The sequence below is a fragment of the Triturus cristatus genome, chromosome 7, assembly GCF_964204655.1.
Source record: "Triturus cristatus chromosome 7, aTriCri1.1, whole genome shotgun sequence".
Classification (NCBI taxonomy): domain Eukaryota; kingdom Metazoa; phylum Chordata; class Amphibia; order Caudata; family Salamandridae; genus Triturus; species Triturus cristatus.
Window position 1 is genome coordinate 118,189,190 of NC_140590.1, and position 23,492 is coordinate 118,212,681.

General features: G+C 43.2%; 1 protein-coding gene across 3 annotated transcripts in view; it reads right to left on the reverse strand.

Annotated features, from left to right (window-relative positions):
* LOC146808983 (sialic acid-binding Ig-like lectin 10) overlaps nucleotides 1-23,492 on the reverse strand; it is a 319,371-nt gene that overhangs the window by 63,682 nt on the left and 232,197 nt on the right. The window lies entirely within an intron of this gene.

Genomic DNA, 23,492 nt, shown 5'->3' on the forward strand with positions numbered 1-23,492 from the left:
TTTGCTCATACCTGAAGAGAACAGATTATGAATTTGTGTGTTGTTTATTTTAGTATAAAATGAAGCGAACTAGTGAAGTAACCTTTTCGAAGGCATAATGTGCAGTGTGGTGGTGGCGTGACGACGGTCGCAGCAGGTCACGTCACTGTGTGGTAGTAGCAGCATGATGATGAGAAGCACTGACCGGCGGCCGCCTAGTACTAGCCCCCGTGGCCATGCACAGGCACACTGCAGTGTACACAGGATTTTTTTGTGTGAAAATGTGCTGGAACAGGAACCCCAGCTTGCTATGTGCCGAGACTGCTGATGCTACTGGTGATAGCTTTCCTCTGGGTCTATACAGCTGTTCAGGTCCATGCTGAGAGGACTGCAAGAGTCCCATGTTATCTATAACACTACGGCAGTAGCGCGGACACTATACACATTGCATGGCACCCATGGATTGCTGTTGATTCTACATAAGGGCATGCTGATATTACTGTGTAATGTATGCATTGGGCATGCCGTCATCATTCACACAACGCACTGCCATTGATGGAGCGGCAAGAGATTCTCCACTCGGTGCTGTGCACCATCGTACAGTACTGCCATGGTAGTGCTGTCTGTGTCACTAAGAATGATGTCTCAAGTTTGGGACTTTTTAGATGCCCTGCTGAGTTGCGGGTGCAGCTCCCTCCACAATGCATTATTAACGTGCTCTGCTAAAGAAGTGTATTGCAAGATTTTATTCAGTTTATCTGTTTAGAGTGTTTTCACAACATTTTGGTTTATTTTGCCACATAAGCTATGTAAAAGTTGTATCTTTGAACTCATAGACTCTGATAAAAATGGCATACCCTACCCCAGTATTGTCCTTTCCCCAAATCAGCACATAGAGCAGCACTGAAATTGTCCCTTTTCAATGCATTAGTGATTTTAGCTACTTTATTCCAAAATTGTGCTTTAAATGCAATTTTGATTTAATCTTTTTCAAAATTTTCACAGGGCAGGGGAACCTCCTATCAGAACCTTACTATGAGAAAGGCTCCCTTGCTGAAATTCAGATCAGGTATTACATCTGACTTTTAGCAGTGCCAGTTGAAGATGTGGGTGGAGCTAATATAGTAAGTGGGTGGAGCCAATGGTGGAAGTGGGTGGAGACAATGAAAAGTAGGTGTCGCCTCCGACACACATTTCAGCACCTGCACTTCATATTTTACAAATTAAGCACTGACAGTATGCAAAGCTTTCTCCAACAGACAGTAGTGAGATCACAATAATGGCAAAATATGGTAAAAGTTTCAAGGGCAGGGGGTCCTGATTCTGGGTGGAGGGGATCTGCCTTTCCATTTTGCAAGCCTTGTAGATGGTATTATAATTGCAAAGAGAAATAACCATCCAGATTTATGCTTGAATACAGTGCGGTTCCTGCCTGATGTGACGCTTGTGAACACAGACATTAGACAAGCAGTGTTCCATAGTCACACGAACTACTGCGCATGTGCCAGGGAAATGGTTTTCCATCATGGCCTTTAAGGAAGTGCATGTCTAATGTTGTTTTGAAATCACCTCTGAATAGTAAAATTAAGGGAAACTCAATAAAACATAAGTGCAATTGTAGAAGGGGTCTTGAGTTTTCCCTCAAGGAAAACTTTGAGGAAATATATCACAAGAGCTGCATTTCTAGCCATATTAACTAACAAACCTTGTCAAAATGTCAATACATTTCAAAAGCAGTTCTAAACACAATCGCACATAGGGCCTGATTTAGAATTTGTTGGGGGCTCACTCCATAACAAACGTGATAGATATCTCATCCGCATTATTACTAGTGCCATAGGGTGTAATACACTTGTAATAAGGTGGACGGATTACCCTTCACAAACTCTAAATCAGTCCCATAGCTAAAAGTAGACAGACATGCTGGATACAAAGAAATGGTCCCTGTCGGTCAGCAATGCACTGAATATACCTGGCTTCTGTGGGAGAGGACTCGACAGAACAAGTGCCAGGACAGGTAGAAAATGTAGGTATCGGGTGGTTGGGGGGCTTAGCTCAGTGAGTAAATGTGGTGATCAAGTCAGACAGCCACAAAGCCATTGTTCCAGAAACTTAGAGCCTGTGTTTATCCTGTGTATGGTGGGCACCGGCACTCATATCGGAGGATCCAGGCCTAATTTCAGACTTTCTCTCATATGGAATGAAAGGCAGACAAGGGAGAAGGAAGAAGATGTGAAACATAGGAAAAAAGTGAAAAGGACGAAGGAAGGGATGAAAAACTGAGGGAAAGTTTCAGGAAGTGTGCATATGCTGGTGTAAGAAAGAGGCATGAGGTAGAACCAATATGAGGTAGCCTTGGTGTTTGGAAACCCTGGCATTCAGTGTGGCAGCAGCACGCCCCTCAGGATAACCTTAGTCCCTTGCACCTGTTTTATTTTTCTTTAGAAATTAGGCAATGCTTAGAGACCAAGTCACTGATAGTGAGTGGCGGTGTTAAATTTTGGATCCAGACCTTACATCTGAACTTGAGTCTTTCTCTCTGGTTGTCTGTACAGTGCTTCAAGATTGACTGGTTAGGAGGCTGTCAGGCCATTTCACTAATGGTGAAAGGAAGAAGAGCCACTGTCTTCTCCGCATGCAGCAGACCTAGCCTGGTTGAAGTTGCTCTTTCTGCTTTGTGACAAGAAAAAGAAAGCGGTCTTTCCCAGTGCTGGAAAGCAGAAAGATGTGTTCTGGATACTTACTCTGATTAAGGCAGAGTATGGGTTGATTTGAGGGAAGAATGAGGGGTTATTATGTGGAAGCTTAGAAGCTATCTTCCTATCTGAAGCACAAAGGTTAGAAAGTATTACCTATGAGCAGTATTTGCTAATGTAATGCTCTCTTGATGCTGAGGGCTGCAAAAGAATGTTGTTGTTTAACTGGGACCATGGCCTTGCTTGTTTTTATAGCCCTGTTTTGAGTGTCATGATCTTCTTACCTGCCCTCTGACTTGATTATTTTGCTCATGCACATTACTAAGCATGTCCTCTTGTCCCAGTGTCAGTGAACCTGTGTAAGTTTCAATGTCCATGTCAGTGATGCCATATTTCTGTATCCCCCATGTCCCAGTGTCAATGCCAGACTCCATCTGTCAGCGTCACCATACCAGTATCTAATTTTCGGTCAATCCTTTTTAATGTGGGTGCCCCCATGCCTATGTGGCCCTTTGTTAGGTTCAGTGTCCTGGTTCCAGTATCTCATCTCATTGCTAGTGTCATTGTTCAGTTGTCATCATTTCAGTGCCAATGTCCCCAAGCAAGTTTAACTTGCCTAATATGTGGGTCTCCTCGTATATCTGACTGTGTCCCAGTGGCAGAAATAGAATTCCAGGTGTCTGTTGTAGTATCCTATTGTCAGTATCACTGTCTCTATGTTCCAGCATTAATGTATTCATATCAGTGTTCTTGTATCCTTGTTCCACTGTATTTCTGTGTCAGTGTCTTTCCTATCAGAATTCAGCCAAAGTGACTGTGTCCCCACATTCAGTTTCTCTATGTAAGTGCTTGTGCTCTAGTGGCAGTGATCCACTGTTCCTCCCTCCAGCCTTGTACCTTTAAGTCTTGTTTCTTGCTAGTATTAATGCCAGTGTCCATATGCCATAGAAACCATGTACCAGTCTCTCATTGCTGGTACCCTTGTGTCATAATTTGAGAAATAGTGTTCATGGACTTGTCATTGTTCCCCTGTCAGGGCTACAACATGTTTCTCAGCAGCTTTCCTTCTCCCTCATGTTATTTTTACCACCCCATGCAGTGTTTTATTTTGTGTAAATGTTTCTGTAGAAGGCAGCGTCACTTTGGCAGCAAGCCTTGGCAGTGCCCAATGTTCATGCTAGTGTGCCAGTGTTTCTATGTGGAGGAAGCAAAAGATACACAATTGATGGATGGAATGCAGAACAAATCAAAACATACACCCCCAGCGAAGAGATCTCGGTTAAATTCATCATTCTTTTTTTCACCATGCCACCCCAGTTCAGACCTGGCCATAGGCATGGGGTGAATGTTTTGATTTGTTCTGCATTCCGTCCGTCAATTGTCCCACATAAATTGTATTAAACAACACTCCAAATGGAGGGGGACAAATGTAGGACAGTTAGAGGTCTCTTTTGGGAGACACTGAGATTTGACTATGACATTTTGTTAGCTGAACAAGATTGGCCGCCAGCATTCGTCATGGATTGCCCTAGGGGAGAAACGGTAATTTTACCAGCATTTTCTGACCACGTTCCAAAACATTTAAAATGTACATATTCACGGGAGTGGGCAGTAGCCCGAGCTCCAGCATTAAAAAAAAACCATGTTGAATTTGATGAGGATCCAACCCGCCACATTATTCCACTAAAAAGCACTCCAACTGCACAAAGGTACTATCCTATAAAGCAGGAAGCTAAAAAAACAAGAATAGACGGTGCGATATGGTTGGGATTATTGCTACACGCAATAACTCGGCAGTACTGAAAAGGTTTCCACTCAAGTACTCCTACAAGTTAGATTCAAACAATGTTCCATTGCTCAGATTCCTGGAGTGGGGGATAGAGTAATACCAAATATGGATTGAAGGTTAGATTTAATTCAAGCAGCACACAAGGGTATAGGTTCTGCACATTCAGGAATTTCTGCTACAGTTTCTCTACTGAAACAGCGCTACTGGTGGCCAGGACTAAGACGGCAGACTAAAGACTATGGGCCCGATTCACAGAATTAACTTAAGACTAAATCCTAAACTTACTACTTTGTGGTATTCACAGAATGCACTTACTACTTTTGGTATTCACAGACTGCACTTACTACTTTTGGTATTCACAAAATGTATTTACGACTACTAACATTACGTCCGCACTCGGGCCGGAAATTCCGGCCCGGAGGCGGAGCTTCCGGGCCGGAGGCGGGGCTTCCGGCCCGGAGGCGGAGTTTCCGGCCCGGAGATGGAGCTTCCGGCCCGGAGGTGGAGATTTCAGCCATGGCTAAATCTCCGCCACTGGCCGGAATCCCCACCTCTGGGCCGTAAGCTCCGCCTCTAACCTGGAAGCTCCGCCTCCGGCCCGGAAGCACCGCCTCCGGCCCGGAAGCACCGCCTCCGGCCCGGAAGCACCGCCTCCGGGCCGGAATTTCCGGCCCGAGTGCGGACGTAAAGTTAGTAGTCGTAAATACATTCTGTGAATACCAAAAGTAGTAAGTGCAGTCTGTGAATACCAAAAGTAGTAAATGCATTCTGTGAATACCACAAAGTAGTAAGTTTAGGATTTAGTCTTAAGTTAATTCTGTGAATCGGGCCCTATGTCTTGAAATGCGACATCTGTCAGCAGATGAAAGGCTCCACTGTAACACGTTCAGTGCAGACACCATTATTAATATAAAACAAACCACTAGCGTGTGTATATTTAGACCACTGCTGCCCCTTACAATCTGATGGGGCTTACAAGTATATCATGGCTGCAGTGGATTCCTGCTCTAGGTTCCTATGGGTGTGGCCCCAGCACTGGGCTGGCGCTCAAACTGTTATAAAAGATTTGAGAGTCTTTCTAGGGACATGTGCAATTGGCACACTTCATTCTGATGTGGCACCACGTTTTGCTCTAGGGCATACAAGGAAGCTATGGGAAGTCTGAGTTTAGCATTGTGGTACTTTTTCTGTACCATCCTGAGGGAAATTCGGTCGTGGAGAGGAAAAACTGGGACTTAAAGCAATCTTTAACAGCTAGAATATTAGGCTCGGGTGGCAATTGGGTAAAGCACCTGTATGGAGTCCAAAGACCATTGAATAATCAGCCAAGAAGCTCTCTAGGGGGGTCATTCCTTATGAAAATGTGGGTACCTGATGTTGATTGTGAAGGTACAGTGGTGGATAAAAAACCTTTTGACATCCATAAATGTTTGGTTGTTTTACAGGACCTGAATGAAACCAGGGCACAACAGAATAATGTCAATATAAAGAAGAACACCACTGGGGAAGTAAAAAGTGTCACGGCAAGATCTGTCTGGATCCTTAAAATGGGAGATCTGGTCAGAGAACAAAAAGCAGACAAAAAAGTATATGGGCCATCATACAGAAAGCCTGTACCTGTCCTGGCAGTTGAAGGAACAAGAACAGTACTTCTGCCACCTCTTGCCAGTAAAAAGGAGAAAAGATTTGTCTCAATTGACCTAATCAAACCACACTATGTGGCTGATACTGAATAGTAGGCCATGTGGACTTCGAAGTAACAACACCCTCCTCTCACAAGAAGTTCAAACAGAAAGACTCATCACGTTTGAAGGGTCACCTGCACGGAATGAAGGACTAAGCAACAATGCAATGGAACTTGTTCCTCTTGAACCTGAAGTTCAAAATGAGAACTCAGCAGAAAAACAAATTTCATTTCGACCAAACACAGATATCTACGTCAACATGCCCTAACGAGAGTAAGCTACAGTTTCCACAAAAACTAGGGAACTACCAAAAATTTATCGAACTGCATCTGGCTATTTCATTGACTTTGACACCTTTTCATTGGATCCAAGTGAACCTGAAACCCAAATAACTTGTCTACAGCGATTTAAAGACTTTCTGATCTATCTAAAAAAGACTTACCTGCTATCACCATGGGTGGAGCTCTGGGTATCTAGAGGAATAATTTTCTTTCTTTTCTGGATAGGCCTAGTGATTGTTTTAGTATGCTTATTAATGGAACTTATCTTTGAGAAAGCTCTGCGGCACAAAAAGTGAATATAATTCTGAAACCACACCTATCATCACAGCGTGAAAGAAGAGACCTGTCATCAGTGAACACTACAGCAGTTCCTATACCTGATGGTATAGTATTGGACAAGGTTGATTTCGATATATTTGGACCGACTGAACTTTTAAAAATACCATCTTTATTTTTAAAATATCAATGAGCGATATGATTACCTTAAGTACATTTTCCAATGATTGGGATTATGAAACTGTAAACAATATGTTGTCTGATTTAGAGGAATCTGCTGCCTTTTCTAATAATGAAATGTTAGAGGACACATCAAGCTTTGAGGAAATGTATTGCTATCAACATTATGGTCATCACATTTTGCATAAATCTGCTAATCCTAAGAATGTTTACACATATCACCAATGGGAACATTGCCCGTCCTAACTTTACTACTCCTAAACTGGGAAAAATCCTAATTTTAAGACTTTCGGTATTCACAGAAGGCATTTAGGAGTCCTAAAGTTAGGAGTCCTAACTTTACTACTCCTAAACTGAGAAAAATCCTAACTTTAAGACTTTTGGTATTCACAGAAGGCATTTAGGAGTCCTAAAATTAGGACTCCTAACTTCTGTGAATACCGAAATGAGAAAGTGTCTTCTGTGAATACAAAAATGGTAGTAAGTTTAGGATTTTGTCTTAAGTTAGTTCTGTGAATTGGGCCCTGTAGACTTAAAATCAGTCTGGGGTACTAGGGACTGGCAGGTCCAGGGAACTGAGGCTCTATTTCGAGCTTGCCTGATTCCTCAACAAATAATGTTTTGGAATGAAACAGTGCAACAAGCAACTTGTCTTGGGTTAGCCAGGAATAAAGATTTGAATACAGCTCGGTTGCCTGAACCATCACACACTGAGGTTGACATAATATCACAAAAAAAGGTTACACTTGATGACATGATGCAACACAATAGATCAGAACCCGATAGTAAGGGGTGGTTGATTTGGCCCACAGACACCAATAACTGTTGAAGAAGATTCTTTGGTAAAACTAAAGGATTTAGTATCAATAGGCCAGATCACCGTTATGTACAAAGCCAACACCCAGGGGTAGTGACATCATACAGTGTTGGGAAGTTATGCCTCGATTGGCTAGAAACCTCAACACTCACACAGGTGAAACAACACTTATCCTTACTAACAGGGGATGTGGACCTACAGGATTTTTTATTAGGACCTAGGAAACCACGTCACAAACGTTTCTATTATGCTGTCTACAATGAGATTTAGAAGATTTCACAACAAGAGGCCGCGGAAAGATTATGAGAAGTAGATTGTATTAATCTTGAAAAGCACTAGCAGTGGTAGATAACAACATTAACTTCCAGGATATATTCACTGGACAACATTGTGTATTCTGCTATCGATGTACTAGAACAAGATTTGTCTATGTTACAACCAATGTTCCCTCTAATTTGTTTTCCTCTGTGTGCGGCAGGGTAAGGTCTCTGTGCGCTGCAACCAAGACTTTGTGCGCCAGGAACCAGACCGAGCATGGGGGTGCAGCGCCAAATTTCATTCCAACTTTTCCGTAAAAAAAGTGAAAAGACAGTGCATTTCCACACGTGCAGCGCCACATGAATGGCCTTAAAGCAGATTTTCAATTTAGATACACATGCCATGACATGAATTGGTTACACATTTGCACTTTCCTTACATTTAAATTTTGAAATTTTAAAATTCTGACCATATTTGCCTACATTTTCTTTCAACAGCAATGGTTCTATATACTCTTAGTAGCAGATCTCAGTGAACTACCGTTCACAGAATGTCCAGGATGTGAATATTTGGCTTCTAGTGCCCTGTGGACCACAGTTCCCAGAATCAAGAGTGCAAAAACCCTCCACCTCCAGTGTCAAAGTGCTTATAAATTCACAGGCTTGGAGACTGGCTTTGGTACAATTAACATCCTTTTTGTGCTATGGCAGCTGTTCTAAACAATGCAATGCACCCCCTCCTTGGAAATAACCTACAGATAGGTGTTGTTAGTGAGTGAAACCATCTCTGATCGGGAACAGAACCTTCTTCTAACCCACGCTCCAAAGTTAGAGTTTGGTTACTTAAGCATTGCGATTTACATCTTTGCTCGCTCTCTCTCTCTTTGAACCACCACAGACTGCCTGATTTTCTCTTGTAGAAGCCAGTGTGTCTCTCCTTTAACCCTCTCCTTGCCAGTTTATCTGCAAACGGCTGGATCCTGGCTTGACCAAAAACATTCAACTAAATGCAGCTATTATTAGTCTGTCTTGGGGAATAGCTATTGGCTATAAGTAAAATTAATAGTTCCAATTAGCTACATGCCTATTAAACCATGTTTAGCTGAGTGCCCAAGCACTTTAGCACTGGTTAGCAGTGGTAAAGTGCAGAGTCCTAAGGCCTACAAAAACAGAAATCCAGTACAAATTGAGGGTAAGTAGGCGAAACATTGTGAGGAAGACCAACCTAAGGCTGACAGGTCTAAAATGCAGTAATTCACAAAACCTTGGCAAAATCCCACAGTTTGTAGAGTTGTATCCATTTTTCCATTGACAATAGTAATTATCAATCCTGTTACTATAAGTTTCATGAAATCTATTTTTGATGTTTTGTACCGACAACATTTTCATGGAAAAATCTTTCATCAACTGGGATGATCAGGGAGCCTGCTGCTGTTGGTGTACCCAGGCACTCAGTGTCCCATACTGCCTTGATGCACAAAATAAAGGAGGAGGGGCCACACCTGATTCCCCCATGCTGCATGCTTTTTAGCTCTCTTCCTCCTCCTGCAGCATGGGACATGCACAGGCCACACTTGTGCAAAGGGCCAGCCAAGGGCCGGCCTGTCCAGCACCCGTCAGCACCAGAAAGAGACAGGGCAAGACAAACCACTTGGCTCTATCATCAGACATCTACTGTTGTTCTTGGTAAGAGTATTTAGTATCCTTTGGGTTTCGTTCTACGATAGCATATGTCTGATGGCCCGTCTCACAAGAGGTTCATGCATCCTCTGAATCAAGAGGAGAGATTGCCGGGTGCTTGCGGGTGAGCACGGGCCAAAGCTCTGTTGCTGTGTGGTAAGCCTTGACCCAGACCCCTTTTCCTCATGGCCTTTTATCAGACTAATCCTTGTTCTTCAGCCTGTTGGTTTGGACAAGAGCAATTGTAAGGTGTACTCCAGACACTTAGACCTTTGCATTTGGTCCCCTATTTAATTGAAGTGAAATAAACCAGGGTGTTGCTGTATGGCTGTGAATTTTGCCACTTGCATCACTTGAGGGGGTACAGTAACAATTGTGCCGGGAGGTGCCAATGTTGAGGATGGGATTGAAGTTATCCCTAACATCATGCCCACAGCACTGTTGTCAACCTGCAGCACAGGCCAGTTGTACCATTTCTATCATTTGACCGGGACTCTGGGCCCCAGTGACACTTGCATTATGAGGTGCCAATACTGAGGAGGGGATGACGTTCTCCCTTACAATGTGCTTACAGCACTGCCAATTCATGGTGCCAGACCACATAAGTGGCCTAATGAATTTTAAACTCTGTGTGTGACCTTTGATCCCTAAATTGCTATGCAAATTGACCAGAGTGCCCTTGGAGTCCATTGATTTTAAACTAGCCCTCTTTTGCAAAACTGCTTAAGACTTCAATCCAAAGGGGCCCATCATATTACGTGAAAGAGTCATTTCTAATAATATTCCACTTGGGCATATTTTGAGTGTTTCAAGTTGAGCCACTTGCAGTCTGCCCATTCAAAATTTCAGTGCCCCGCAGCTGTGCACTATTAAGAAAAGAAAAACAGTGTCTCAAACATGACGTGTGTAACGCACACGCTGTGTTTGAGACTCTGCTTTTCTTTTCTTAGCAGTGCACAGCTGCGGGGCTGATTGTGGGCATAGCTGCCAAGGTTTCAGATTGCTATGTGTGACATTTCAACAACTGCGAGTGACACTCACCAGCAAGCTTACCTAGACTGAATAAATGCTAGAAATAACCAAGTGTTAACTGTATCCAATCCCAGTGTGGAGTGCATTTACAACCTGTCAGTGCATTAGCTTGTACTGTGCACAACATGAAAATAGCCTTGCATTTAAAGTTTGCGCGTCTGCCTCTAGACTGCACTCAGTAATGCTACAAAGTGTGCGGATGTGCTATTCATCAGTGGCTATCCTTCAATATGTGAATGACCCATCATGATTCTACCTGAGTGTATTATCCAAGTCATGATTATCAAATTATTGTCAACTTATTATCAACCTTTTGTCTTACCATCATCCAGGTATGCATGCCAAGTGCCTGCTGATGAAACCCTGGACATCAGCAGAGGCAGTAGACTGGGCTTCCATAACTCTAACTAGTTCTGGCCTTGCACCTTTTGGTTTTCCATTTCAGGCAATGACTCTGGTGTGCAAGACTGGCTGTAGGCAGGCAAGCTCAGGCCACAAGCCACCACTGGAAGCGGCAATTCGTGTTTGCCACCAGAGGGATGAGGTGCGGACTCCGAGGGGGCAGGGTTAGAGATGGGATCGGCATTCACCCCATCACTGCCTGAGCGGCCATGGATGGACTTGGGGTGGGACACTCCTACCTTGGTCAAACCACAAAAGGTTTCTGAAGTCGCCTCTCATGTGCTCTGGGGAGCCTGACGAATCCCTAATGGACCTCCGCATAGTGCTGAAAGCTCACACAGAGCAGGGCTGGCAAAAATGTCCAAGCCAGCCCTGCTCCTTCCCTTCTGCTGCTCTCTATCCATCCATCCATTCTGTCTCTTCCTTCTCTCTTCTACCTCTGATCGCTCTTGTCTCTCTCTAGCCACACACCCCCTCTCTCTCACTTTGATCTGTTTTCCCTCTCAGACCTTTCCCCCTCTTTGTCTCAAAAAGCCCCCACTGCGTGAGCTGCCCTTAACCTCGAGGAGCTGGAGACCAGCGCGATCTGCGGTCCAGAACCGTCTGAGCCTGGCCTCTAGTAGCTTGTCTGCCACACACGTTCCCTTTGTGTGAGTGGCGTTATTGTTATCGTCCTTAAGGTCAAGTGTCAGATTTAGTAATAAACAGCTTTTCCTGCTCGGCTAGGGTAAGTCAGATCGAAAGTAGCCATTTTTTTCCGATCAACCTTAATACAGTTTACAAAATTATTTTGAAATTCAACAAAAAATTAAAAAGTTGCAGTTTGAAATGGTACTATTAAAAAAACACATACATACACTTCCTCATAGATCTTACCCCATTATTCACCTCTCCATGCGTGTGGTGGTGTATTTCATTTCCATTTCTCTCGTCATATAAAACGTGGCTCGCGCTTCTGTGACAAATCCTCAGAGCCATCAGCACCGCATGCCGTTTTGGTTGAAAAACCGGACATTTCAATTTATTTATTTATTTGCAGGTTTTTATAGCGCTAGAATCGACTCCAGCTGGAGTATCTCTGCGCTTTTTGGCAAGTTAATCCTTTATCAAGAGTGAGATAAGAGGGAGTCACTAAATCGCATTTTTGAACAACAAGGTTTTAAGTTGTTTCCTAAACATCAAGTGTTCAGAGCATGAACGAATAGTTACAGGGAGGCAATTCCACAGTTTGGGTCCCAATACTGATAGAGCTTTATTTCCGTGCCTGGCCTTCTTGGCACGCGGCACTACCAGTAGATGCCCATTACTGGATCTGAGCGTTCTGGAGGGAATGTACGGAATGAATTTCTTTTCCAGGTATAGTGGACCTTGTCTATTTATGCTCTTATGTATCAGGCAGCAAGTTTTAAATTGTATCCTTTGGCGGATTGAGAGCCAGTGTAATTTATCTAAAAGTGGCTTTGATGCTGTTCTTGGAGGGGCATTGAGGACAAGGCGAGCCGCCGTGTTTTGTATCACCTGGAGTCTGTCCAACACTCCCTCATTTGCAGAAAGCAACAGGCCGTTGCAATAGTCGATCCGACTCAGGACAAGGGCCTGCACCAGAGTCTTCCTGAAAAGGTCCGGCAGTAATGGAAAGACTTTACGTAGCAGGCTGATAGCATGGAAGCATACGCCTGCGACATAATTTGTATGTTGTTTTAGTGTCAGATCCTGGTCAAGGCGAATCCCCAAGTTTTTAACGATCTGTTTGGGCTCAGGTACTACGCCTAGATCAGGTGGCCACCAGTCTGGTGTCCAGAGTATTTTGGCTTCTCCGAACAACATGACCTCCGTTTTGTTGACGTTACACTGTAAGTAATTAGTAGACATCCAACATGCTACAGCTTCCATGCCTGCAGAGAAGGAGCTCCTCAATTCCGTGGTAAGAGTCTTGAAAGGGAAGAGGAGCTGCGTGTCATCAGCATATGACACGGGGATGAAGCCAAATTTACGCATCACTCTTGCCAGGGGGGCCACATAGATGTTAAAAAGCGTTGGGCTTAGACAAGAGCCCTGTGGTACCCCTTTCATAACTTCTACCTCCGCTGAGCGATACGTACCCATGGTGACAGTCTGGGTGCGATCGGAAAGGAAGCTCCTCAGCCAGGCAAGGGCTTTGTTCTTAATTCCTACGTTCGACAACCGGTTAATAAGAATGTTGTGTGACACGGTGTCGAACGCTGCCGACAGATCTAATAACACTAAGATCACGGAGTAGCCTTTGTCTTGGAGCATATGCAGGTTGTCCATAACAGACAGTAAGGTAGACTCAGTGCTGTGTTTTGGCCTGAACCCAGATTGAGAATGGTCCAGGCCGCCAGCAGTTTCGATAAAGCTGGAAAGGAGTCTATTGACATGCTTTTCTGTAAGTTTTCCCAGAAAAGGTAACAGTGAGATTGGCCTTAGGTTAGATAATTCGGTGCAAGCAATGGTGGTATTTTTCCTAATAGGCCTAACTAATGCACGTTTCCATTCTCTGGGGACAGATCCTGTGCTAAGAGACAAATTGCCGAGTTTTTCGATCGTAGGACATAGTGTTTCAAATAAAGTGGGCATTAATCTGGCTGGAATAATATCATCCGGGCTGCCACTTTTAATCTGCATGGCCAATACAGATAGATCCTCATGAGTGACGGGAGGAAAGGTGTCCAAGGTATGTATATCATGATTGAATTCCGTGTTTTGGAAAGCAAGAACTGTATCAGTAGCCATGGCATTATTAGACTCAACAATTTTCTCATAAATAGTATCGATTTTATTAGAGAAAAAAGATGATATTCCATCACAGAGCTGTTGAGACGCCAGCTCGGAGCTTTCACATGCTACAGGTTTGACAAACGATTGGAGCACCTGATAAAGGACCCTGGGAGAATTCCCTGCAGCCGTAATTTGAGATGTTATATGAATTTTTCTCGCACTGCGGATAGCTTTGTGATAGATGGATAGTGAGTCCCAATAGTGCTTTCTGTCACTCGCCAGATGGGAGGTTCTCCATCTTTTCTCTAGCTTCCTAGCTGCTTGTTTTAGCGTTTTAAGGTCTTTAGTGAACCAGATATCCTGTTTATTGGCGGGCCGAGATTTAATTTTTTTTATAGGGGCTATGTTATCTATGGCCAATCTGGTTGCTGTTTCCAGCTTCTTTAGGGCACTTTCAACATTCTCTGACATTGTAACAGAGGGCTCTGTGAAATTACTAGTGAAAACTTCTTTATTAACTTTATGCCATTGCCGTCGATGACAAGGAAGAGAAATTGGTCTATGCAGAGTATTATTAGGGTGTGAGGTATAGAATTCAATAATAAAATGGTCAGTCCAACTTACTTGAATGGGGGGAGAACATGTGACTGTAGGAAAATTTGTTAAAATCAAATCTAATGTGTGCCCTGCCTGGTGTGTTGGCCCAGAATTCATTTGAGTTAGCCCAAGTACAGATAGATCGTTTAGTACAGACTGTGCCTCTTTGCAGTGTTTCTGGTCACTGTGTATGTTAAAATCCCCTACCATTAAGAAGTCCCTGTCAATACTAATGTATGGGGCAAGGATCTCAATTAACATATTAGAGAAATTAATACATGGACCCGGGGGGCGATATACTAAGGCACCCATCTGTATATTATTAGAATTTGAAAACCAATAATTCGATAGCTGGAGTGCTCAGTTCAGCCAAGATGGTACAATGAATTTCTTGTTTATGGACAATTGCTATCCCTCCTCCTGTTTTCATAGGGCGATCCAGCCTGATTATTTTATAGCCCGAAGGAATTGCTAATGTAATGGCTGGAGTAGAATGGGGTTTGAGCCAGGTTTCTGTAAGGAAACAAAAATCCGGTTCACTAGTAGAAATTAAGTCCCATACTTCTGATGTATGTTTGGGAAGAGACCTTATATTACAAAGTAAATTTTTACTTCCAATGAAAGTTTTACTTCTATTCGTACTAGCGTTAGCAGAGTGGGTATGAATAATAGTACTCTTTTTAGAACAAGTCTCATGAATAGGTATGCCAAACTGAGCTCGACAGTAACGGCAAGAAAATGGGCCATCTAATAGGAGACACCTTCCCATCATACACTCTCGTAATTGATGTTGTTTTCCGCCTATATCATAAAGTACCTGTGCTGAATAGGTTGATTTATGTTTTGTATAGGTGGCTTTCTTCCGCCACAGACAACGCCTCAAAACAATTCACAAACACCTTCTGATCTCCAGGGACTGATGGCACAACAAACAATTCATAAACGAGCCGTGAAGAGGTGAGGTTCCCAATGATGGAACGTTTGTCCCTCTTGACTCGCAGTTTCAAAACTTTGAGGCCAGAACTTGGCCTTTGAGTTAGTATTCATGTTAATTGCAGTGCACATGGGCGCTGCAATAAACATGAATACTAACTCAAAGGGTCACAATCAGCCCCGCAGTTGTGCACTGTTAAGAAAAGAAAAGCAGAGTCTCAAACACAGCGTGTGCTTTACACACGTTGTGTTTAAGACAGTCTTTTACTTTTCTTAACAGTGCACAACTGCGGGGCTGAGTGTGGTCCTTGAGTTAGTATTCATGTAAGTTGCAGCTCACGTGTGCACTGCAATTAACATGAATACGGTCTCGCAGGATCAGATGATCTTGTGTGTGCGCTAAATACAGCACACTGCGTGCTTGGTTTGACTTCGGTGTGCGCGCGCGACTTATTGGGAACAGTGGTTACCACACAGCTAATCGAAATTGCGTTCTATTATGTTGTTAAGCTGAACACTCCAATCTTTGCACGCAGGTTATGTGGCATGACATTTTATAAACAGCACGTCTTTGTTTTCCTCATACAATCTGACAGAAAAACAGATAGAAATGGCACAGAGGGTACCAAAGTACACAATGCTGCGCATTGAAAAATTGGACAGATTAGCGTTCACAGTGGCAGAATCACCATCCACAGAATGGCTAATCCACGGCCACATAACCCTCCCGGTCTCAACCTTTCAATTCCAATATTGCTTAGAACAAATGCAGGCAGGCAGATATGAAGAAATAGGTAAGGAATTCATTAACGAATCTTGGAAATTGCGTAAAGTTTTTGATGCCGGAGTGGGGAAAAAAGAAGTGTTTCTTAGCAGTACTAACTGTAAGAATACCTTAAGTGGAACATTTATATGCCAGCATACAATGCTTCATGGAGCTTGTAATGGTTCAATAGCAAACTTGTCCTGTCACTTAGAGGGTGCCCCAGTTGCCGTGATCACTCCAGTATTTAGACTACTTTCAAATGGGAGTTACTTGATGCTGAATGATCAAGGATGCTGTGGGATGCTTCCGGGCATCGCATATCTAATGACTGTAAGTTCCAGGGTTACTTACTGTATGCAAGTATTATTTCCCCCAACACATACAGTCAGGGAGGCGCTGCTATGGCCTTCATTAAATATTTCATTAATACGGTTTGATACTTTAAGCAGAATGAAAGCCATGCTTACACAGAAATCCGTGCCCGTAACCCCGGCTTGGGAGACTTTTGATCTCCAAGTAGCGAGGCCTTCAGCAGAGATACAGGCAATTATACGTACAAACTCCACTTTCCATTTCATAGAAATGGTAAATCGTATCTTTAACATGTCTGATATGACAGGCATTGTCCACCTATTTAAGACCATAGATTCTGGACTGTTAAGCACCTTTCAGACGTTTAAGGCTGAGTAACTTTGGTGCACTGAAATGTGGCCCCACATAAATTTAATTGCAAGGTCATTTTAAATAGTTCATGAAAAGTTTTTTTCTTTTTCAAATTCAGTGTCATGCATTTTCCTTAACCCTTTACAGCCGCGAGTAGAGCAAAGTGCTCATGTTCCTGTTAACTGAGTCACTTGGTATAGAAAATAGAATAGAAATTTGGCAACGGAGGCCTTATTAAATTTCACAATGCATTAGCAGAAGGATTTATGATGGAATACTGCATGCATTTATCCTGCATGCCTTTACAATACAGTCACTACTGCAACGTTACCATGCGTTACTTTACCATGCAAGTCATTACAACGATTTGGCTTAGGGGGACGCTGGACTTTGAAATAGTATAAATTACTCTTCCCACTCCAGTCTAGGCACCAGTAGGGAAGGTGTTGGACTTTAAATGCAATACCAGTCCAACAACGTGCCCTCTAAAGCAAGTCGATGTAACGACTTACAGGGGAAAGGAATGCGTGGTAATACCGCAGTTGGGGTAGTGACTGCATTGTAAAAGCAGGTTGTGGTTCTGACTGCGCAGTAAAGGATGTTTCCCTTCGGAGAATATTTAGTATATCAACATATCTAGTACATCAACATATTTACAGTTGAAACCAGGGTCCAATGATAAAAGCAAATAAGACACATAGCACAACAAAAGTTTAAAGAGCACTACAAATTACAGTCAAAAGTGATTCATTTACAATTCCTGCACTTTCGGAGCACCAGAATGTAAGATGGAGGTTTCATTCCTCTCACTAAGTCAGAGCTAATTTGTGTCACATTTGCACATGTTAAATTATTTGTGATCAAACTTATTGAGAACAAGCTGTAGTCAATACAACACAGTGATGATCAAAAATGCAGGGCATCTGAGTTGAGTGAAGTGAGATTCTGTAGATTCTGTAGCTGGAGAACTGATCTCCTGTATGTGTCAGGGTCTCCTGCATGGATTGTGGACTGTGTCATAGTTTTCGTAGAACCATCTTTCTAAGAGAATGCTCGGTGTGCAAATTCACTGTAAGCGGTTATATATTTTTGAGGAAGCGTCCTGTTCTATTCTATAATAAATTGCATATCTTACTACTTTAACAGTGCTCTCAACCTAATACTGGTCATGAGGATGGGATGGCTAATTTAGATTTTTATTAAAAACTATTAAGTTATGTAAATCTTGTATGGAGCAGAATGTGATGATTGCCAGTATTTTTAAGTTATTAAAGGAGGGATTGTGCGACCCACTTAAGTAACACTTTAAACATGTCTTTGATCTGTCATTGCAGCCTGTGTGTGCAGTTCTTATACTGCCATGTCGACCTTGCTAAAGAAACCTTTTTGCCAGCTCCAAATCTTCCTTACTAATGGATATGTTACCCCTAGGGTAGGCCCTGGAAAGGCCGGAGAGAAGGGTACAGTGTATTTAAAACGTTTGACATGTTTTACATGTCCAGATAGTGAAATTATCTTAACCTTGTTTTTCACTATTTCAAGGCCTGCCACTCCCATAGGATAACATTGGAGTTACCGTAGTACATTTAATACGTGATAATTTCCAAATGGGAGCAGGTAAACAGTTAATGTTTGGTGTCTTTGTAATTGTAATGAAAAATCCTCTCTCATGCTGATGCAGATTGTTAATTACAATTTTGAAAATGGCACTTTTAGAAAGTTACCTTAGCCATTTAGTGCCTGCAGTTTATTTTTTGGTCACATGACTGGGTGCAGCTGACAGTTGGGATTTGTGTATTTCTCCTAGACAGTCACACACAATAGAAAGCTTAGATGTGCTTGGATGGGTCATCACTAGTAGGATGGGAGGGTGGAGCTGGGTAAAGCCCTACTTACACTTGAATAGACTGTGTTATGCCTTCACACATAGGGCTGCCTTCCCCTCTGTAGTTAGTCTGTAGCCAGGACGGGGAAGGAAGATGTCTGCGGACTTCAAAGGAAAACCTCTTGAAGCTTCTCCGACTTCAAAGTACACGTCTGGACCTGTCGATACTCTGTTAGGTAGACGGTCTGCTGTGCTACTGAAAGGACTGCCAATCCGCTGGACTGCTGCTCTGAAGGACTGCTGCCCTGCTGTGTTGACCTGCTGCATTCTTGCCTGAGTAAGAAGGACTAAACATATAGCTGTCGAACCCAAAACCCCAATTGACTCCAAGAAATAGTTGGCTGGACTGTCAACTCCAAACTAAGGGACAGAGGCTACACAACTTTGAACCCAGCACCTGGACCCTGCCATCTGTGTATCCCACCATGCCAAGTGGCTCCACCCCTGTCCAGGACCCTTAGAAGTGGACCTGAAAGTGCTCTGCCAGCCCATCTGTGGATCCAGCAGAACTGAAGCATCTGCCTCTGCTGCAAGGATTCTCTCAGTGCAAGGACTCCAAATCAACCTCCCAACCTGAATCAGAACCACCACTCTGCTTCACCAACACAGGCCCTCATGTTGGAAATCTATCTTCAACGGCAGCCACTAACTACCACTTGGTGCCTTACATACTCTGCAGTAATTAAAATCATCTGAAAAGCCCTAACTATGACAAAACTATGACAAAACTGGTCCAGGTTGCTTGTGGTAAGTTCAGGGAGACCTGGCCTGGCAGTTCGGGCTGGACAGTTTCCATGAGGAGCAGGGTCAAGAGGAGCAGGGTCAAGACTGAATTGCACATGGCTGGGTCCAAACCGAGGTGGCATGATGGTCAAAAAACATTGGATTTGGATGCGGCCCCAGCAACTGCCAGTGACTGAGATTAATTTAAGCATTCCACCTTGTTTTTTTATTTTTAGAAAGTTGACATTTTCTTGCCTTAGCCATTTGGTTCCTGCAGTCTGTCTGGGTCACGTGACTGGATGTAGTTGACTGCTGGATTTTGTGTATTCCACCTAGGTAGCAAAACACAATGTGAGCTTAGATGTGACTAGATGGGCCATAACCGACAGGATGAGAGGGAGAAAGGTACTGGGCACAGCTCCACTTACACTACAATGGGCTATGTCCTGTCATCACACAAAGGGCCTAATGACCATACATTGTCACTTCAGTTAGCTTGTAGCCAGGGCAGGGAAGGTAGGGAATTTCATGCAGATAAGGTGCCATTCCCAATACAACCCCATAAAATGAAAATAACTCGCCATTGGCATAAACTTGAACCAAAAAGATTAAAAGCGGTCCTCAATAAAACAAAACCTACCCATGCTAAAAACAAAGACAAGATTGCCTCTGAATACCACTCATGGTTAGACAACCAAATCAATCAGTTATTCTCTGAGAAAATATCTACACACCATAGGTTGATGCCCGCAAAACCCTGGTATTCGGACACTTTTAAAATGCAAAAACAACTGTGTCATAGATTAGAAGGTACATGGAGGCCTATATAAAATATTTCAAATACAAAACCATGATTTGTGAAGAAAAATCATATTTATTCACCCATAAAATTGAAACCACCAAATACTCTATTAAAGAGCTTTTTAAATCACTCTCCAACATCTCTAAGAATAAAAACACCAACTCTAATTTGCAACACACTTGTCACCTTCATTCAAATCAAAGTGGAAGCTGTTTATACAGCTTTTACATCTAACCGTACATTGATCACTTGATCTTCTGGAGAAATATCTCCTATAACCAGCTTAGAATATCTGACCTCGTTGTTATCGCTCACAATGTATCGAGGACTCATACTAACCAAATCCAGGAAGTCTGGCTCCCCTAGAGACCCCTGTACTTCAAAAATCCTTCAACAGATACCTGAAACATGCGCAAGGGTGCCTGCACTGGCACTAGGGAGCTTTTTTAGTACCAGAACTGGGGGAAAACCAGGGGTGCGCTGTATTTTTGTAAATATGGCACATCCATACGTTTAAAAAATGTCAGAGTGCGGCGTTGCCAATTTTAGAGTAATACCGTGCTCCAACATTTTATTGTAAATATCCCCCATTGTTTGGCTCATGGGCTCTTAAAATCAAGTTTTTGGGCTGTTCGCAAATGGGACCCATTGCACCAGAACCACATTACTTGCACTGAAAAGCAGCATGTGCTGCCAGCAGCATGTCTCTTCACAGAGCAAGCACCAATCATCGGGTAGGACCATAACACGAGGCTACAACCTGCTCATCCACTAAGCCCAGACTGCTCCTCACGCCACGCCAATCACCACCAAGGACACTCTCCTTGCTCCATGCGGCCCTCTCCAACGTGAACGGCACTCGTGGCACCTCCAGTGGGATTAATCTGTATTCACACCGCGCTAGAGCATGGTTGGCCTGAACTTTTGACTTTGACCCCGTTCAACGCGACCAAATAGCGGAGGTTGGTGCTTTATGCTTTTAAGGAATTGGATCGTAGTATATTCTTTAAAAATTCATAACGCCGGTTCTGCTGATTGGATTTTTTGTCATTTTGGTCTTGTTTGATTTGTTAAATTAAGCTTTATTTTTCTAACCTGGTGTAGGATCCTTTTTGTGTGGTGTTTTCACTGTTTCACTGCTTGAAGTGTTGCACAAATACTTAAAACATTGCTTTCAAACTAAGCATGGCATCAAAAGTAAATTGAACAAATCAGACTCATTTGAAAAGCTCTGAAAAACACATTTTAAAGGAATTACAGAAGTGTACAAAGCAGGATACACTGCAGATAGGTTACTGGGTTTGAATCGCACATTTCTCTGTGTGATTTTGTAATTTATCAATCAAAAAACCAAAGCCTTCATTCTCTCAAGCAAGACGTGAGATCTATGGGCTTGTGGTGGACTTGTGCAAACAGGGGACAGCACAAGACATTTCCATCATGCTCGTATCAATATATGCTGCTTCCACATCTGTGTGAGCCACTTGTGGAACTGCATAAATATGAGATCCCCCAAATCAAGGAAGACTGTCACCCACGCACTCATAACCAGCAGACTGGACTAAGGAAACCCCCTCTATGGAATCAGCAAATCCCTACTCCACAAACTCCAGACCATCCAGAACACCGTGTCCAGACTTGTCCTTGGCATCCCACGACAGGAACACATCTCCCAGCACCTGCGCAACCTCCAAAGGCTCCCCGTCGAGAAGAGAATTTTCTTCAAGATACTGAACTACGCCTACAAATGCTTCCACAACACCAGACTCAATACCTCAACGAGAGAATATCCTTCCATGTACCCAAGAGAAACCTCCGATCCGCCAACCTAATCCTCGCCAAAACCCCATGCATCCACAGAGCCAGAACAGGTGGAAAAGCCTTCTCCTACATTGCAACCAGGACCTGGAACGAGCTTCCAATCAACATCAGATGCTCAAGACCGTTTTTTTTTACTTACCAGAGCTGCTTACCCCCCTCGCCCCTTCCCAGTGCTTTGAGACCCTCACGGGTGAGTAGCGCACTTACAATTCCCCTGATTGATTGATTAAGGTTATCAGTATGTCCCTGATTTGGGATTGCTCAAAACTTTAACATAACTTCAATTAGTTTTTGCTTTCCTTCTCATTTATCCTCTAGAGCCTCAGTAACACCACAAAATGCTCACATAGGCTTTCAGTATTGCACCACTTGCATGCCCTTGCAATCCTAGTTCTAGCAACTCTTGCTGCGCTTGAGAAATATATCTTTCACTCTTTCGTCGTGGTGAGTTTTTGTGTCTTGGGAAGTGGCAAAGTTCTCAAACTCATCCTTCTGTTTGTTACTCTGTCATTGGACATAGCATTTCTTGAAATTAAAAGTTACAGATTTCATGTGGAGATCATTGGTGAGCAAGAATGTCATACTGTCCTAGTACTGGTAGTAGAGTTTTATTTCTTGGCATATGCTTATTAAATTTATCTCCAGGGCGGCTAAATGGTAAGAAATGCATGCCATCTGCAGGAAATATTTTTCGAATGCATCTACTGTAATACAATTCATACACATGTCTGATGCATATCTGTCCACACTGTGTTCCTCCTTTCAGTTACTTCTGCTGTAGATCTGCAAAATTCCTTGGCAATTTGAGAGAGCCAGATACCTTTGTGGTGGGCACTATACTCACTTTTCTGCCCTTCTTAACATTGGCCACGTCCATCCAACTGATTTTCTTTTAGCAACAGAAATATGGTGTGCGTACTGCTAAATACTGGACCTTCTCTGCATATCAGGGACATTACGGGGCATATTATCAAGCGGCAGCGATAATTATCGCTGACCGCTCTTAGTGTGAATATTCCTATCGCCAGCTATCACTGGAACTTATCGCCATATTAGCGCTGTATTAACAACGCTCAGCGCTTTGGCGATAAATATTCCAGCGATAGCGGGGATAACGCCGTTTTCCATGGAGCAACGCTGGTTTATCAACTATGTTCCATGGAAAACGACGATAGCCTTGATGATTGGGCCTGTGGTCTTAGCCACACAATCCACCTCCCATGTCAGGTATGTCTTAGTCGGGAATTTAACAGACGTTAAATTCCAGCGTTAAGGCCCAGTTAGCGCAAAAAACAGCAGCGCTAAACTGGACGGGGCTTCGTTGTAAATACAGCGAACCACCGTTAGCGATATTTTATAATGTAGTTGGAAGGGGCACGCCTACCTTGCATCTCATTAGCGATGCTAGGCAAGGCGATAGGAAACCGGCAATAATGTTATCACCAGCCCTTGATAATATGCCCCATAATTGTTACCTGCTTTGCACAGC